We start from the raw sequence: 20,299 nt of genomic DNA on the forward strand, positions 1-20,299 counted from the left end.
AGCAGGGAAGGGTGAGCGGGGGAAGGGCGAGCGGGGGAGGGGCGAGCGTGGGAAGGGCGAGCGGGGTAAGGGCGAGCGTCGTAAGGGCGAGCGTCGTAAGGGCGAGCGTCGTAAGGGCGAGCGTCGTAAGGGCGAGCGTCGTAAGGGCGAGCGTCGTAAGGGTGAGTGCCGTAAGGGTGAGTGCAGAGCAGGGAAGGGTGAGTGGGGTAAGGGCGAGCGGGGTAAGGGTGAATGCAGAGCAGGGAAGGGTGAGTGGGGTAAGGGCGAGCGGGGTAAGGGCGAGCGGGGTAAGGGTGAGTGCAGAGCAGGGAAGGGTGAGCGGGGGAAGGGCGAGCGGGGTAAGGGTGAGTACAGAGCACGGAAATGTGAGCGGGGGAAGGGCGAGCAGAGGAAGGGCGAGCGGGGGAAGGGCGAGCGGGGGAAGGGCGAGCGGGGGAAGGGCAAGCGGGGTAAGGGTGAGTGCAGAGCAGGGAAGGGTGAGCGGGGGAAGGGCGAGCAGGGGAAGGGCGAGCGGGGGAAGGGCGAGTGGGGGAAGGGCGAGCGGGGGAAGGGCGAGCGGGGGAAGGGCGAGCGGGGGAAGGGCGAGCGGAGGAAGGGCGAGCGTGGTAAGGGTGAGTGCAGAGCAGGGAAGGGTGAGCGGGGGAAGGGCGAGCGGGGGAGGGGCGAGCGTGGGAAGGGCGAGCGGGGTAAGGGCGAGCGTCGTAAGGGCGAGCGTCGTAAGGGCGAGCGTCGTAAGGGCGAGCGTCGTAAGGGCGAGCGTCGTAAGGGCGAGCGTCGTAAGGGCGAGCGTCGTAAGGGTGAGTGCCGTAAGGGTGAGTGCAGAGCAGGGAAGGGTGAGCGGGGAGGATTCAGAGATCGAAGAGCAGCATTGCCTCATATGTGGAGGGTAAAACGGCTCTTATTCACTTAACCTTGAACCCCGGAGCAGATATTTCCTGTTTGGAGACAAACAGATGAGATGGCATCCTCTTTCAGAATAATCCAGTCTCTTCGGCTTTAAAACTCTGCTCCGACATAAATCCCTTACCTCATTACCTACAATCATTTTTCAGCCCATGGATGCTGCACCTGAAGCAAATCGATCTAACAGCTCGATCTTTTCACCCAACATCATAGCCTTTCTCTGCCTTTTGGCACAACTAATTTTGTCCATCGTATTATGTTTCTGCGCCATTAAAAATAGTGCAGTGCCTCTGTATAATTTTTTTAAATGATAATTATGACGTCGTAGATCATGTGGTAGGGCGCCATCTCAGAAAAACCGAAAAACGTAGCACCTCTTTATCTCTGAAACCACTGCATGGAAAAAATTGAAACATGGCTCATTGTCAAATACTCCCCCTGCGAAATACGATATGTTAATTATGATGACAAACTGACATAAACACAAACACAAAAAGACAAACTGACACATAAAACATAAGATAAAGGGAGCGGGAGACAAGATGGGGAGAGAGAGGGAAGCACACAAGCACAACATTTGAGAGCAGGGACATCGGAAGATCTGTGGGAGGGAGAGGGCTTGGGGGGAGGAGGCACGGGAAGGGGGGGGGGGATTCTATGAATACCATGGAGTTAAATTAGGTCATAATCATGTATTGTATTTACAATGGCTTTTCAACTAACATGAATGGTATGATTACACACAACACAGGCAAGTATAGATTTTCAAGTTTTGGCAACAAAATAAAATAGACAGGGAGAATTTAAACCCTACGCTCCAACAAGATAATTAACTACAACAAGAATTTAACATTGCAAGTCTCTGTGAAGGTAAAACTACACATCACAAAAGACAGATAAAGACACAAAAAGTAATTTTTTGCTAGCTCCATACAAATATTAACTTTGAGCCATTTCAATAATAGAATATTAATCTGGGCCAAACTGAAGTTTAGGGTTTCAATTCAACATGCAAGGAAAAGGGAGATATGTAGCTAATAGTTTCTGTGATAAAAGGTATATAGTGATGTTCTTGTTGGCAGTCAAGTCAACATCAACAAACTGTATTTATTGAGCCCCATTAAGGCTGAAATGCTGCTCGTGAGGCCCAGTATCGGCGAGATTGTCATCCCAGTTGTAGTTGTACATTGTTCCGGCTCTGGATGGTTGACTCATTCCCTCGTCCAATTACTCCCAGCTCTGGCCTTGCTATGCCATGCGGTTATTCTGTGCCAGACTGTTCCTTACTGTTGAATGTCAATAATTGGTTTCATTTAGCACCTCACAAGGAACTTTGCAGGAGTCTGGCAGCAGCTATTATTAATATGTAATTCCCTATGTTTTTGAATTACTCATCTTTTACCTTCTGCACTGTGAGTTAAATATGGAAGACAATACAAAGAAGACCAACATTTGCTATAATCCCATGCAGCAGATCCATGACGAGAATTATAGAAAGAAAAGTCTATAGTAATCATGATATGTAGTGTACCAACACATACATACAACCACCAAACCCAACGCACCCTCATGTCTTTAACCCTTAGATGCAGGCTTTAAAAAGCTTACATAAACGCAGCCATTGGGCCTCGGAGGCCCAACGGATGTGTTCGTGTAGTTTATTTTATTTTATTTTTTTATAGACTTTTTTCTTTCATATCCTTTTTCAATCCAAGTCGATTCTCATGGATGTGTATTTGCTCAGAAAATGTGAATCATTGATCCTATTAGTTTGGAAAAATCCCATACAAGTAATGAATGTTTTTTGTTTTTTTTCGCAAATTTTTTTTTTTGTTCGTCGTTTTTCAACTTTTTTTTCTCTATAAAGTGTAGGCTCATGGAGGAGTATTTGCTCAAAAAATATTATTCACTAATCCTATTATTTAGAATGTATATGTCCACAACTGTCAAAAATCCTACACCTATGCATGCAGCCATTGGGCCTCGGAGGCCCCACAAATGTATTCGTGTAAAGTTTTTTAAATTTTCATATTTTTGTCACTGAATTATTTGTAACCAGGTTATAGGAGCATATAATGGGGCTCATATCAAGAAAATAATGATATAACATAGGAGTACAACAACATTTATGCAGAGCCTCGAAGGCCCCAGGCCTGCATGCGTGTTAACTTTTTGGGTTTTCAGTGAAAAATGAAGATTTTCCCACGAGCCTAAATGAATTTTTTTTTTATGTCACTGAATTTTGTGTGACAACATGAAAGTCGGTGAAAATGAGGCTCATTCCAAAAAAAATTGTACAGCATAGTTTTTGCAACAAAAAAAACCTTGTGGGCCTCTGCATCCAAGGGTTAAACCGTATCTCGAATGTGGAGTATTTTGAATGCCCTTCCATTTGTAGATATTTAAATGTCATATCTCATGCTTCATTATTGCTTCATAATATAAACAGCTTGTGAAAATACTTGAAAAAAACCAATTGTTTGCCTATTGTGCTCATCAATACTTTTCATGAGGCTGTGGATTACAAACAAATGTCGGACCAAGACATATGAAGGGTGATCAGATCAAAATGATTCCTTAGCAATTCTTTGTCATTGCATGTGCAACAAGTTCAATACTTTTTAGGTCATCTCATCTCGATTCTCGAAAAGAAGAACTTGTAAAATGGGTCGTGATATCTGGATGTATGTCTGTCTGTCCATCTGTCCGGTCTGTTTGTCCATCTGTCCGGTCTGTCCGTCCATCCAATCTGTCCTGTCCGTTAACTTTTTGCTATTTTTGCTACTCCTCCATTATCACCTGGCTGATTGTTCTGAAACTTGACACATGAATACGAGACAGTAGCCTGCATAATCGCTCAGGCTTAAATTTTTAAATTTTGGATCAAGGGGTCTCCCAGAGGGGGGGGGGGGTGCAGGATGTTACCCCCCAAACTTTTCATCCCTACTAGTCCCTTATTTACAAACCGATTGCACTGAAGCCCGATACAGCCCTTCTACTGGATGGTCCGCACAATCGCACAGACTTAGATTTTTACATTTCGGATCATGGGGGCTCCGAGGGGGTTAACCCCCTGTAACTTTGGACCCCTACACATCCCCTACTTACAAACCGATTGCTCTGAAACCTGATACAGCCCTTTTCCTCGATCAAGAGATAAATGTCAGCCCACTTTGGGGCTATTTTATTTTTATAGCCTTCATTTTTTGACAATATAAATGTGAAATTTCTTTGTGAATAGAAATTGTGTGATCAATCTTTGATTGTGTCACAATTTAGCCTCCCTAAATGCAATATGTTTGTTAATTTTGCACCTTTTTGAAATGGTTTTACATGCTTAACCCCAATTCAAATTTTGGAATGGCTAAGGGTATCAAAGCAATACAAATATTCGTAAATGTTTGAATGATCGACATGAATCAAAAATCCACTGTCATGTTTGGTGGGGCAAAGCACACATGCCCTCTCCTATCCTTCTGAAGAATAAAATGAGATATATTACAGTCGGATTGAGAATAACATTCGTTCTGCAAACCTTTTAAATGACATTTCAAATGCCGTTTTTTATTTAAACAGTTCTGTAGTAGGTGGAAAAATTGCATCATCATCGTCAAACCAGCTTATCAAAGTCCATTGCAATAGGATAGCCTCTCTCCACCCATGATGAGATGTTTCAGCACTTGCCACGTGTGGTTTGGCAAGAATGAGGCAGGGCAGCAATTTGTAACTTGTTTAGGATGCCAGCAGTAACTCTCCTACTCTTCAGTGAAAGACACCGTGGGATCTTCAACATTCACGAGTTAATGCTGGCAGATGTGTCCACACTCTGCCTGCAACAAAAAAAAGCGATAGTTTATTGTTGGACGGTTAATCCAGCACAGACCGGATAGCTCAGAGGAAAGGGCATTCTACATCCACATCAACCTGAGACTCAAAATATGTGTAAACACAATAATTAGATATTCTACCGAATGGATGTGAAATTGTGCAACAACATGCAGGCCAGATATCAAGGGATCACTGGTCAAAAGTGTCTTATGTCAAATTTTGTACAGACAGTCTCTTAGAATCCGATCAGTACTGGGGTGAGCATGCATGCTATATTGGTTGTGAGAAGAATGGATATAGCAACTGAGACCCCAACTATTCAAGCTCAAATCAACATAAAACACGAACTAAACTGCAGCTTTACAAGCACAACTAAAAGTAATGCTCTAAGTCAAAGGTAGAGAATACGAAAGCAACGAAGTAAATTCATAAACAGCAACATAAATGCATTGGGAATACATATACTGTATATACAATATATATGTAAATATATATATATATATATATATATATATATATATATATATATATATATATATATATATATATATATATATATATATATATATATATATATATACAGACCTGGCATTTAATATGGAATTTTTTTTTGTGGGGGTGAGCTTACTTTTCAAGATGTCTTAGAACCAAAAGTTCATTGGAATTATGTTGAAATTATTCTAGATTTTGTTAATGTGACCTTTAAAAGAAACAAAAACCACATTTGACATTTCGAAACAAATAAATTGATCCTTGAAAGTGATGTAAACTGATATCGAACTCAATTCATGGACAGTACTGTGTTAAACCTCTGTACGTTTTCCAGAAGTATCTCTTTATTTTGCACATTAGCCAAAAATTTTTTTAACAAAAACAAAAGTTAAATTACGACTGGGATTACGGACAGTAAAATTACAGTTCAGTACTTCGTGTAACCCCCACGAGCACTCAGGAGAGCACGTACACGTTGAAGCATGCTGTTCACGAGATTTGCCAAGGTTTGGACAGGAATCGCTTGCCATGCAGTGACAACGGCCTGCTGCAATTCACGCACAGAGGTCGGCTGCTGGTCCAAGTGGTCGATTTGACGCATTAATTCTGCCCACAAGTTCTCTATCGGATTCATATCCGGGGACATGGCAGGCCACTCCATATGCTCTACACCACGGTCAGCAAGAAAGTGTTGGATCATGCGAGCATGATGAGGCCGTGCATTGTCATCTTGGAAGACAGTATCCTCGAAAGGCTGCACGAGCAAATGGAAGCAATGTTTCTTCCAGAATGGCTCTGTACTTGAACTGGTTCAGGTTTCCATTCAGAACAACCAGGTCAGTTTTTCCCCCTGCATGAAAAGCAGCCCAAACGGTCACCCCACCACCTCCAGCTTGGACTCTTGGCACTATACAATCTTTGTTGTAGGCTTCATGCACTTGTCTGCGCACTCAGGCGCGGCCATCTTGACGATAGACCAGAAATCTAGACTCGTCACTGAAGATCACGTGATTCCAGTGTCCTGGCTGCCATTGACTGTGCTCTCTGGCCCACTGCAATCGGCGCTGGCGGTGTTGTCTGGTCAGGCGTGGCTTTCTCAGGGGACGCCTGGCACGATAGCCTGCCTGAACCAGTCGTTGGTTGACTAGCCTTCTGGATACAGGCACATTTGTCAGTTCCTGCCACTCAGCCCTAAGCCGATTAGCTGACTTGGTACGGCCATTGCGGACTAACCGGTGCAGCTGGCGATCATCCCTCCTTGTGGTTCTGCGGGGACGTCCTGGCCTCGGTATTGGAGTAGGGACACCCCTCTGAGCATTTCGTTTCAGGATCTTTGTCACCTGATCTTGAGTGATGCCATACTGCCGAGCAATAGCACGCTGTTTCATGCCAGAATTTCGTAAAGCCACCACTCCATGACAAACAGCATTGTCGAATTGATGGACCATCTCCAGAGGAAGCGGCAATAACTTTTGGAGACGTGCAGCAGTTGTTTTCCACTAATACAGAACGCAACAACCCTTGTATACCCGACTGTGAAGCCACTCATCAAATGCAGCTGTCTGTACATTTTGCCATGCCACCTGTGATATAATCCTGTTGTTGACTTCTTGCTGCAACAGACAATCAGTGACATGGTTCTTTTAACAAATAAATCACCAAAGTGTAAAAGAAACTCACCAGATTGATATACTGAGTTAAGAAAGTAAACCCAAGTCAAGAAAAAAAAAAATTCCATATTAAATGCCAAGTCTGTATATATATATACACAGTCGTGGCCAAAAGTATTAGCACCCTTGCACTTTTTTCAAATAATGCACCATTTCTTCCAGAAGATTGTTGAAATAAAATATATATTTTGGTATCCACATATGTATTTCTTTGGTCATTAACCAGTGTGGCAGCTGCATTCAAGTGTAAGGTGTGCACATAGGGAGCTGCAGATGGAGGAAATGTTGAGTTGGATCTTGGAGACGGCATGAAGCTGGAAGGTGTGAAAACATTTTGTTACCTAGGAGACATGCTGAATGGAGAAGGTGGATCAGACTCGGCAACGGTTGCTAGAGTGAGATGTGCATGGAAGAAGTTCTGGGAACTGAGTGGCGTGCTGACGAGGACGGGAGTGTCGTTGAAGCTGAAGGGAAAGGTGTATGCTGTATGTGTGAGAAGTGTTATGATTTATGGGAGCGAGACATGGGTAATGAACGTAGAGCAGCAACGAAGGCTGGAAAGGGTGGAAATGCGAATGGTTCGGTGGATGTGTGGAGTATCGTTGAGAGAGAGGAAGACAAATGATGAATTGCGAAAGATGATGGGAATAGAGCATGTGATTGATGCTGTGAAGAGAAACAGTTTGAGATGGTTTGGTCATGTGTTGAGGAAGGATGAAAGTGACTGGTTGAGAAGAGTGATGGAAATGAATGTAGAAGGAAGTAGAGGATGGGGAAGACCGAGAAAGACTTGGCGAAAGATGGTCGAAGAAGAAATGCGGGCAAGGGGGTTAACAAGGGGAGATGCAGAAAATAGGGCAAAATGGAGAAGATTGTCATGGGGACCGCAAGGCTAACCCCCACTCTTGCAGGGAAAATGGCCTTAAAATGCCTGTTGTTTGTGTTGTATATGTATTTCTTTGGTTTTCAATCGACCACGAGCTGGAAGCAGCCACCTGGTGAATAACAACCATTAAATGCCGGGGCCCATGGTCGATTGGCCTGAGGAAACCTGCTGTGAAGCAGGTGAAACGTCGCCTGAGACCGAGTCTGCTCTTGCTTGTTTGCTCATATTTGCGGAGTAGATCTAGTTTTACTTTCTGGTTGGAAGCGCCTTCTTTCTTTAAAAAATAAAATTATATATGTTTATAGATATATGTACTCCAGCTCTTGACAAAATGAACCAAAACATCTATTTCAGAGCATTACAAATTATAAAAAGAGCAATCAGAGATTGCAGACTCTCGCCAGGACTTGTTATGTGTGGTGGATTTTGTTTGGCAAATAAATGGAATGATATACTAAATGAAAGGTCATTGATTGCAAATTAAAGGTATAAATGGTCATGTTGTAAATGGTTAAAGGTCAATGGTCTTAAAACTTGTAAATGTCAAATGGTCTTAAGGTGGAAATGCCTAAATGGATTCAATGGGTCAAATGGGTCTAAAGCAGTGGTTCTTAACCTTTTTAAAGGCGCCGAACCCTAACGAAGCCCACCGAACACTCGCGGAACCCCTCAAATTTGACAAAAAAAATTAAGAAGAATTGCATCTTAATGCGTTTTCTGTTCTTCTTTTCAGGAGGCGATCTGGGAAATGCGTGGTTTTGTTTTGACAAGGGCCACCCTCAAATCATTTTCACATGCAAGCCTGCTCCTTTTCTTTGTTTTAATGTCCACCAGTCTCAAAAACGCATGCTCGCAGAGATACGTTGTAACGAACGGCATGAGGATCTCAACGCAATTTTAGCGATGTGAGGATACCCTTCCATTTGGCGGCACCAAAACGTTGAGAGCGTTCTTGTGCCGAAGAGTTGTTGTTGAGTCTGGCTCTGCTGAAGTTCGATGAGGTCGTCGAGGTATTGGTCGTTGACATCTGCCGTTGCAACGTTGAAAGTAAACGGCTGCCACACCCATGCTGGGTATTGCTCTTGGTCGGGGAAGTAGCCATCAAATGACTTTCCCAGCTCATCCAAGTGCGTGGCAATCGCTTGCTTCAGCTCCCCCGGTACAGCAGTGCCTCCAACTTCAGACTCATCTTCGATCCCGCTCACGCACTCGTCTAGTAGCGAAAAGTTCGCGAAGTTGTCGTTCTCTGTTCACCGCCTCCACAACGGTAACTTCTTTTGGAAAGCGCTAAGCTTTTCTTCAGATTCGATGACATACACTCCACCGCCCTGCATCTGGCAATTGAGATGATAGAGTGCGTCGAAGATGTCAGCCAAGTACGCCAAGGCGAGGATGAACTCTGACTCTTGGAAGTGCGTTGCATGGCAATGCTGGTGTTCTCGCAAAAACAGGGCTAATTCTACACGCAAGGCAAAAACACGGCTCACTACCTTCCCTCGTGATAACCATCGGACGTTAGAGTGGTGGAGAAGGACTTCGAATTCAGAGTTGATTTCATTGCACAGCTCTTTGAAGATGCGATGATTCAGAGCACGGCTTCGCACGTAATTCACAGTTTCAACGACGATTTTCAGAACAATGGCCAGTTTTGGAGGCAGGGTTTTTGATGCTAGCGCGTGTCTGTGCAGGATGCAGTGCATGACGATGATGTGTGGTGCATTGGCCTTCACCAGCGCTCCAAAACCGGAGTTGCATCCCAGCATGGCTGGAGCTCCGTCCGAGCAAACTGCAGACACCATGTTCCACGAGAGGCCGTTGCTTCTGAAGAAGTCGTCCTCAAGCTTCTTCACGTCAGCTGCCTTCGTCGTTGTGAGAGCCTTGCAGAACAGAAAGTCTTCCTTGATTTCGTCTCCTTTGACATAATGCACAAATAAGATGAGCTGGCTCAAATTCGAAACGTCGGTGGTCTCGTCGAGTTGAAGGCTGAATTTCGTCAGGCTCGCGACTAAATCTGCAACTACCTGGGCGAGGATGTCGTCGCTCATGTCGTCGATTCTGCATCTGATGGTGTCATTTGAGAGTGGAACGAGAGACAACTTGTTTTCAGCAGCTTTTCCCAGCATGATGTTGGCCATCTTCAACGCGGCCGGTTTGATGAGTGTCTCACCAACGGTATGCGGTTTGCCCTGCTTTGCGATCAGGTACGCAACTTCATACGACGCAGTGAGGACCGGTTTGTCAATTGGAACGAAGCCGAGAGTGGGCAAGGTAGCACTTGCGTCGAATCGGACTCTCTTAAATTTGAATTCATCCAGCATTGCGTCTTTGTACTGCCCCTCACCGTGCAGTTTTTTGAAGTGTTCCCATAGTTTTGCTGGTGCTAGGCTGGAGTTGCTCAACTTGACATTGCAAAGCATGCATTGAGGACGCTGACTTCCGTCCCGTTCCGTCAAACACGTGAACCCGTACCGCACGTCATCCTTCGACCACTTCCTTTTTTTGCTCGACATACTGCAAAAGGAAAAAAAAAAGTAACAAAATGATCTTAATTGAGTTCGGGTAAATAATTATATGACAAAAATTTAAAAAGGGACATGCTTAAATATAATCAGTACCCCTCTGAAAACTGAGAAATTTTAACGAAGAAAACATAACTTGTAGTTACGATGACGGGATTTATTATCTACTCAACTCTATGTCACCTCAAATCCCATTATAATATTACATAGAAAACTGTGAATTGTTAGTTTTGAATTGTGACCAAAGGAGTTATATCACCTCCACCTAATTTTCTGAGTAATTCAATCATATTTTATAATCACCATACACTTTTGACTTTAATATAACTCTGAACCTGCCCTGCATATCCACAAACATTTCCAACTTACTTTTCAATTAATCAGTAACTCCAAAGTAAGGTGCGACCAATGATGCACGGGCACATGGCAAGCTAATCGAGGCTATTCACTTTAATTTCCGAACACCTGCAAAGTCCAAAATCCAGTAAGTAAGTAAGCAAGTAAGCACCATCAACAGAATAATTAGCAAGTTGCTCATTGATTCAACTTACTACAGTCAGTGTGAAACAACTTATCTTAAACACAGACCAGAGAAACGATGAATGGGATGGGAATACAATTACAAATAACATTTCCATTCGTTCGTAACATACATCGCAAAATAATAATAATATTAATAATAAGCGTAATTACACATAGATTCAAAATTGATACAAAACTTTAAAAAAACAAATTGCAATGCGTTTCGGAGGACCTCCGCCGAACCCCTGAGACTGGCTCACTGAACCCCTGGGGTTCGGTTGAACCCAGTTTAAGAACCACGGGTCTAAAGGGTCTTGGGGGTCTTCAACAGTGTTAGGGGTCTTAAATGATCTTTGTGCTAAAGGGTCAAAAGGGCTTTACGGGTCTCGAACCGTCTTAGGGTTCTGGAGGTGTTAGGTATCTCGGAATCTTCATTGTCTTTCGGGTCTTCATGGTCTTATGGTTGTAAAAGGTCTTGATGGTCTTAAAGGGTCTTCGGATTCCAAAATGTAATTGATACACATACTCACATTCTGTGTGGACAAACAGACGGACAAACAGCAAGCAAACTATAAATCATTCATAAAGCGACAAGTTTGCGAAACATAACTAAAATGGCATTCGGTAGAGAGCATAGAGAGATGAGAGATGGAGACATTCGGTAGAGAGCATAGAGAGATGAGAGATAGAGACATTCGGTAGAGAGCATAGAGAGATGAGAGATAGAGACATTCGGTAGAGAGCATAGAGAGATGAGAGATAGAGACATTCGGTAGAGAGCAAAGAGAGATGAGAGATAGAGACATTCGGTAGAGAGCATAGAGAGATGAGAGATAGAGACATTCGGTAGAGAGCATAGAGAGATGAGAGATAGAGACATTCGGTAGAGAGCATAGAGAGATGAGAGATAGAGACATTCGGTACAGAGCATAGAGAGATGAGAGATGGAGACATTCGGTAGAGAGATGTTTTTGTCACCTCCCCAACTCATCCACCAGGTTTCATCCGAATCTGTCTTCAATGTTTTGAGATATCGTGCCAGATATCGTTTTTGGTCCTGTTTCTCAAAAGTGAAGAATCATTTTTAAAATATCTGATCCGGATCTGGAGCTTTGCTAAAATTTAATCATTTTGTCCTCGTCACATACCCAACATCTCTACCAAATTTCGTCCAAATCCATCCACAACTTTTTGAAATATCCTGTTCAGAGGCAGACAGACAGACAGACAGGGGTTGAAAACAAAAGCTCAGCCCAGGAAGTAAAAATAAAAATAGTTGTTTCCTGAACAAAGGATATGGAAAATAAAAAAATGGAGAAGACTAATAGTGCACAAGATACAAAATAGATTAGGTTAGCAAAATAATCATTGTGAGCAAAGCACAGGGTAAAGGAAACACGTTATTTATAAACAATACAGAAATCATGTATAAAACTGATTGCAGCGAAGGACAATGTTACCAAAAATGTGTAAAAAGGCAGGTGAATGCAGCTGAAGTGCAAAGCCAAACTACTTTTACAACAGTGGCAAATAATTCCAAATAGAAAAAAAAAACTATACTATTATACTGTATTCAGCAAATGATTGCATAGATTTATGTCACATGGACTTGCAAAACTGAAAGAAATCTCCTGGGGTTATATGGAAAGACTAAAAGGATTTAAGGAACTTCGATCGTTAGGCAGAATGACATTTTAAAGCCAAACAATCCTCGTCCACGCGAGGTACAGCTGCATGGAATGAAAGAATCACTCATGCAAAGATGGTATTGCATAGAATACTTACCCTGCGCAGTCAACTTGTTGCGAGCCAGCTCTTCTGTTTTTGAACATTTTTTTTCTTTGATCCAATATGGCTGCCAGATCACGTGAGCGATGACATCATAATTTTATATTCTCTAATATAATTGTTGAATAGATCACGCTGAATACATTTCAAACTGATCAGACTAAGCATGGTCCCTGTCGAATTATGACGTCATAATTATGGCACCAATGTCATCATCATTAACAACACCTATTCCCCATATGGAGTTCTTTACAATGAGCCACGTTTCAATTTTTTCCATGCAGCGGTTTTGGAGATATAGACGTGCAACATTTTTGGGTTTTTCCAAGATGGCGCCTGTACCACATGACCTATGACGTCATGATTATCATTAAAAGATTCTACAGGTGGAGGCGCTGCTATGGTGAAAATTTCATTCCCATCAGACCAACAGTCGTTGTGAAAAAAATTCACAATGATCGGATAAATGTTGTACTTGTCGAATGATGACGTCATAACGAAGGCACCGATGACATCATCATTAAGATATCTTATTCCCCATGGGGAGTACTTGACAATGAGCCACGTTTCAATTTTTTCCATGCAGCGGTTTTGGAGATATAGACGTGCAACATTTTTCGGTTTTTCAAAGATGGCGCCTGTACCACATGACCTATGACGTCATGATTATCATTAAAATATTATACAGGTGGAGGCACTCCTATGGTGAAAATTTCATTCCCATCAGAACCACAGTGGCTGTGAAAAAAATTCACAATGATCGGATAAATGTTGTAGTTGTCGAATTATGACGTCATAACGAAAGTACTGATGACATCATCATTAAGATATCTTATTCCCCATGGGGAGTACTTGACAATGAGCCATGTTTCAATTTTTTTCCATAAAGCGGTTTGGGAGATATAGAGGTGTATCATTTATCCAAGATGGCGCCCGGACCACGTGACATATACTTGTCGAATTATGACGTCATAACGAAAGTACTGATGACATCATCATTAAGATATCTTATTCCCCATGGGGAGTACTTGACAATGAGCCATGTTTCAATTTTTTTCCATTAAGCGGTTTGGGAGATATAGAGGTGTAACGTTTTTCCAAGATGGCGCCCAGACCACGTGACATATGAAGTCATAATTATCAGCAAAAAAATCTACAGGCAGAGGCGCTCCTACGGTAACATTTCATGTAATCGGATCAACGGTTGCCGAGAAAATGATTTTTTTTAATGCAGACACGGCACACGACACACGTACGCATTCGAATGCTTAACCCCGCTTTTCACTTCGTGAGTGCAGGGTAATTAAGTATATGAGTAAGTTGTACACTGCCGAACGATATATTGTCGAATGCTATCTGAACGACATTTGCTAAGTCAAATGCAGCCAAACAGTACCAAGTTTAATGCTTTTTTATGCTGCTCAATATAAGGCACTAAGGCAGTCAAGTGTCCTTTTGCTGAATACAAATCAAACACTGGTTCAACCAAACACACACAAATACTGCGGACGCCTCTTCATGGTGGTTGTACCCCCAAATAAGTAGGGGGACAAATCCTCTCCATTCTTCGCGGCTGCCCAGATTCGTCAGGGCAGCGCTGTCACGGTGAGAGTGCCGATTGGACCCCATGGACCTTGTCACATATGCCATAGGAGCTTGCAATTACTGATTATATGTCATATAAAATCGTTCACAATGAGCAATCCGGACATAGACCCTTCCTTATTGTGTCTCTTTCTCTCCTTCCCTCTCACTTTCGCTTTCTCTGTCTCTAACTCTGTCATGGCCCTGACTTAGTGAAGGTGGGGGTACACCATTCTGGATGTGGAGAATCTCTGGGTCGCTCTTGCACTATCTGTGCCACAGGCTTGTTCAAGAGAAATGTCCCGGGATATACAACAACAACAACAACAACACCAACAGAAACAACAACAACCAAGTACACAAATACCATTAAATTGAATGCTGTTCATTTTTTCGAGTTTGAGGTAAGAAGAGCAGGAAGAAAAAATGCTATCCTGCTCATTGAGATTTGCTCTAATGCATATATTGGTACAAACAGGAATCTGATATATTTCAGATATCTCAGTGAGCTAAAGTACTCCTACATAGTGTATACACAGTCAAATGGAAATGCTATTCGAAACGATGACAAAACTTCAAGATGCATTTATGCCAACATTAATATGTTTTTATCACCAAGGTTTAAAGTTTCTTTTCAAAGGCATTTTTACCTCCAACTAGCATCATCTGACTAATATATTGTTGCGGATATGGGATTTGGCCTCCATATCCGCTTGTAAATATTCCCCTATTTCCCCAATACTCCCCAACTATCCCCAATCCCCCATTCCCTAGTCCCATTGTCTGTAAACAACACTCTGTAGAACCGACCTTCCCCTTTTTCCCCCATTAACTGTCGTGCCCAGGTTCACCGCATCTCACGTAGACAACTATAGGACCTCTTGCTAGTTATTCTTAGTCTATGTCAGTTAAGGACTCGTTTCCATTAATTCTGACTCTTCGTTGCACCAGAATGTGATTGTATGGCACCAGTAGTGAGTTTAGGACCTCCCCATACCTCCTCCCATCTTCCTCATGAAACAACAACAACAACAACTACAACAACAGCGCGCGGGGAGTGTGCGTCCTCACACCGGCTTGGTTAGCCGCCATTGCCCATGTGCTCCGACGGGGTTACCACGAAGGGGCTGCCTGTCAGCTCCTCGTCAAGGGCGGAGCCCGGTAACCCCCCCGCACCCAATAAGAAGCGGCGGGCCGATTCCATCTGGGGCGGAGCTAACGAGCCGAGGGCGTGTCACTCCCCGCTGGATATACGCAGCGACTTACCGGACGTGACGTCAGATGCGCCCCGAGCTTGAAGTAAAGAGAACCAGTCGCCACCTCCGAGCGCTGAGAGACCTCCCGCATCTCTGGACCGGACCGGGTCGATTCTGCCCCTGAGCCAAGGTGCACCTTGAGCCTCGACTACCTGCCCTTCCTTGCCATCAATCCCGGTGTGAGTCAGTCTTGTCCCGTTTATCTGTCGTCTGTCGGGGCTACTATAAGACCGTATTTAAGTGCCTACCTTCCTATGCTGTCTCTCTCGTCCTTGTAATCTAACGTTCCGAAATATTATAACCTCCTCCGGAGGTCTTGAGAACTGTACCCCTGGTGTCGTGTCATTTTAACCCAGCCGTTGTGTCCTTTCCTCAATTGATTTAGCGTAGCGCGACTCGGCCAACGTTCGAGTATAATCGGGTAAACTGTGCAGATGCGGTCATACCAAACCGCTCGGTAAACCAACATCCACAACCGCGTCTGTAACATTTGGTGTCGAGGAGTTGGATTCGGACCTGGGACTAAATTTGTTAGGCCCAAATTTTGGAACACCAATTGTACCACTAGGGTAACATTTGGTGTCGGGAAGTGGGATTCGATCCGGAGCGCGTTTCATGCGCTCGAAATTATAACAGCGAAATTTGATTTTGTTTTACGAAAATAAAAACCCGAATTTTGAAAGTCGCGCTATGGCAGACCAAGACGGCTGGGTTCCGGTAGTAGGGAGTGAGGCAGGGTCGATCCAGGACCAAAATGAGGGACAAGAGGGGAGCGAAGCAGTGAGGGTAGCAGATTCGCAAAATAGCGTCGTCACGCACGAGGTGGCGGGCGCGCGAAATGGCGCCTCGCACATGGCCACGGCGCCCACGCCCGCGACCGTGGTAGCGCCACCGGTGGATTTGAACCTTTTTCTTATGCAAATGAAGGCCCTTATGGACAAGAATAATGAAGAAATGAAAAACAGTATGGGGGTAATGAGGGACGAAATGAGGGCTGATAGAAAGCGATTGGGTGAGCGATTGGAGGGCCAAATGGGGGTAATGGGAAACCAAATGGGGGTAATGAGGGACGAAGCGAGGGGTACCGGTGAGGGGTTAGACAATAATTTTAAGGGATTAGACAAGAAATTTGGGAAGTTAGACGACAAATTTGAGGGGTTAGACAACGGGATAAAAGAGGTGAAAAATGGGTTAATGGGGGTAGAAAATAGAATGGCTGCCCAGGAGAATCAGATAGAGGGAGTGAAAAATGGGTTAGAGGGGTTAGAAAACAGGATGGAAGGCAAATTGAGGGACATGAGGGACCAAGCGGAAAGGGAAGTTAAACAAATGGGGCAGCAGATAGAGGGGGTCAGAATGGGGGTAGAGACCAAACTGGATGCTCACAGGGAGGAAATGGAGCAGATGAGGGTGGCATCTGGGCAGGAGATGCAAGTGATGGGAGAGGAGATCAGAAGAGGAGTGAGTGAGGAGGTCGGAGGAGTGCGCGAGGAGGTGAGGCACTGTAAGGAGCACATGGAGAAGGAGGTGAGAAAGGGGACTGTAAAGTTACAAGGAGGCATAGAGGACCTGACGCAGGAGGTGGAACAGCTGACGGAGGGACAAAAAGGACTAACGGAGCAGGTTCAAAGGAACACTGCGGTATTAGGAGGGTTAAAGGCGACACAGAAAGAACTAAAAGATGACTTGATAGCGACGAAGAGGGAATGTCAAATGGTACGTGAGGGACTGACAACGAGGTTGGACGAGGTGATAGAGGTAATGGAGACGAAGGACCGGCAGGTGAGGACGCACATGGAAACGGTCAAGGTAGCCTTGGAGGACGAGCTTGAGGAGACGTACCGGGGAATAAAAGAGGTGAAGCAGAAATTAGAAGAAGTGGAAGAAGGGGTGAGCGAAATTAAGAAGCGACGGAGAGGGGATAAGAAAGAGATAAAAGAGGAGATAAAAGAATTGGTCCGAAGTCTGTGTTCGGATCGTGATGATGTGCTCATTAACCGGATGAGGGATTCGCAGGTGATGGAGGAGAAGCGAAGAGGAAGAGGACCCGGTGTAAGTGGTGACCAATATGGTCGTGCGTATGATGCGCCAGGGGATTTAAGAAGCTTGGGGGTCGAGATGGACCCGGGTGTTCGTGAGAGGCCGTGGGTGAAGTGTGCGACAGGTCTGGTGTGCGAAAAAGGAGGTGTGCGAGAAAGTCCGACTCTGGGGTGTGTGAGGAAAAAGTGCGTGCCAAGGAGTGAGGGTGCTGGCGAGAGTGAGTCGGTCGTAGCGCGTGTGCGAGGGAGCACATGGAAGCGCGGTGTGGTAAGTGTTACAGAGGGTGTGACGGGAGAGTGTGCGCAAGAGTGTGCACGAGAAAGGTGTGTGACGGACAGGTGCATGGGGAAAGAGTGCGCTGTCAAAGGCAAGGAAGAATGCACGCCTGTGGTGAGTGTTACAGAGGGTGTAACGGGCGAGTGTGCGCGAGAAAGGTGTGTAACGGACAGGTGCATGAGGAAAGAGTGCGCTGTCAAGAGTAAGGGTGAGTGCGCTGTGAAGAGTGGAGGTGAGAGTAGTAAGAGTGACACGGAGCGTGAGTTGGTTGTGACAGGTGAGAAAGGAAGCACACCTGGAATGGTAGAGCGTGAGTGGGAATGCACGCTGGAATTGGTAGTGAGGCACGTGGTTGGGTGTGCGAATGAGAGCACACCTGTGATTGTCACAGAGGAGGTGACCGAGGAGGGGGCGCGAAGAGGTGTGTTGGTGAGGTGTGCGACCAACGAATGTGTGCCAAAGTGTTCGGTGGTCAGGTGTGTGACCAAGGCTGTGAGTGGAATGAGTGTACCTGGGTGTGTAAGGAAAGGTACGAGGAGCATGGAAACGGCTGGATGTGTGAGCAAGGAACGGGCTGCGGGGTGTAAGCATGCAGGTGAAGCATCGACGTTAAACGGGTTAGCGGTTAGAACGACTTTTAGCCGAATCGGGCCCTCGGTGCGTGCTGGGCCTCGCTTTGAACGGCCGCGTCCGTGCTCCACTAGGCGGAGCGGGCGGCTGGATAGTAAGGGTCGTCATGGCGACCACCTTTTGTTGAGGCATTCCGGCAGGTCGAGATCGAGCCATGGGATGGCTCCGTGCCGAGAAGGTGCGTGGGACCTCGGCCCGGGTAAACCTCCTTCCCTGCACCGAATGCCGGACGCATCCAGCTGCTGGCACAGAACAACCCGCATTCATGGCTTGGCTGTACGAAGCCGAGCTTTAGAAGTAAATTGGCGCACTGAGAGGCATTAGTAAGTAGACGGGTGATGAGGATAGTGTTTTGGCCCCGAAATTAGAAAAAGGCAAAATTTGATGATTGGCAGTAATGATTGGCAGATGATGAGTAGTGATTGGCAAATTTTTGATTTGTTGAAATTTGATGTGCAAAATTGGTAGTGAGCGATGGGCCCGGTGGGTAAGGGTGGCATCCCTGCCACCCTTCCCATGGTGGGGGCAAAGGAGCAATAGATTATGGGGTTGATGGCAGTGAAAACTAGCCCGGGTGGGTTAGGATATTGATAGGGACCTAGAAGATGACAGTAGGTAACGTTAAGATTAGTTAGTGACTGATACCTGTAGTGGGGACGCAGGTAGATTAGTGTGGATTATAATGACGAGGGAGCGCAATAGTTTAAAGGGGCGACTGGGAAGCGCAAGTTTCAGAGGGGAGTAGTTAGATGAGATGATGCCGTGTGGTTGAGAATTGAACAGGTGTGATTGCACAGGTGTGCAACTGGACAGGTGTGTGGAGCAGTGTGTGAGTAATGAGTGTTGTGGATCAGCGCGAATGCGCTTGGGGAGAGAAGGGTGCAGGTGGCACCAGGTGTGAGAGCACAGGTGTGCAGGTACAGGTGTGTGGAGAGAGTTGGAGTAAGTGGTACGGAGTGGTGTGCATGGTGCGAAGGTGTGGATGGGGGAAGAGTGGACCCCTTTCACGAGTACCCGGGGCGGGTAGTGTAAGTGTTAGGTAGAGGGTATAGGTAAATTGTGGTTGGATATTGGCATTTGTGGTGCGGTTGCAGAATGGTATTGTGGATGGGTGCATTAGGGTTGTGGAAATGGCTGGGCGTGTAGCCTGTTAGTGTGTGTAGTTGGTTGGGCACTCCACCACTGTGAGGATGTCGGCCAGGTGAGGCCGCAGGTGGGCTCTGGGAGCCGTTAGTGTCGGTGGGTGCCTGAGGATCCCGGGTGTGGATCGGGTAGCCCAGTGCCAGAGAGGGCACCGAGTGGGGAGAGCGCCAGAGGGCCTTCCCCAGGTAGTTAGGTTAGGGTAAGGAGCAGGTAAGCTCGGAGGCAACTGCAGTGGTGGAGGTGTGCAGGTGGGTAGACCCGCTGGGAGAGGTACACGCCACAGCCCAGAAATTGTGCGAGGGCACCGGGAGATGAATCGGGGGAGTGAGACCCCAAATTGAAAAGCACCACAGTTTGGTCAATGGGAATTGGTTTTTAGAACCCATAGTGTAAGAGGGCCAATGGTTTGGCAGGGAAAGACCCCGGGTAATGTAAAGTTGTTAAAGTCATTTAGGAAATAGTTAGGATTGATGAGCCTGTCGCACCATACGCAGCCACTTACCTGTGGTGATGATGATGACTCCACACCTGTGTTTTCTTTCTTTTGTGTTGCAGGAAGTAAGGATTGCTGTTGGATTTGTGAGACGCATCACGACGTGGATGAGACATTGGGGTGATTCCATCTCTCCCTCCTTAGGAGGGACTGATGATGAATTGGTAATGGCAAATTTTGATGTTCAGTTGGAGATGGCAAATTTTGATGAGAGTTGGAAATGGCAAATTTGATTGGTTAGGAGGGAGAGAAGACGAATTTGGTTTATG

The sequence above is a fragment of the Myxine glutinosa genome, chromosome 8 (assembly GCF_964187855.1).
Source record: "Myxine glutinosa chromosome 8, kmMyxGlut1.1, whole genome shotgun sequence".
NCBI classification, from domain to species: Eukaryota; Metazoa; Chordata; class Myxini; order Myxiniformes; family Myxinidae; genus Myxine; species Myxine glutinosa.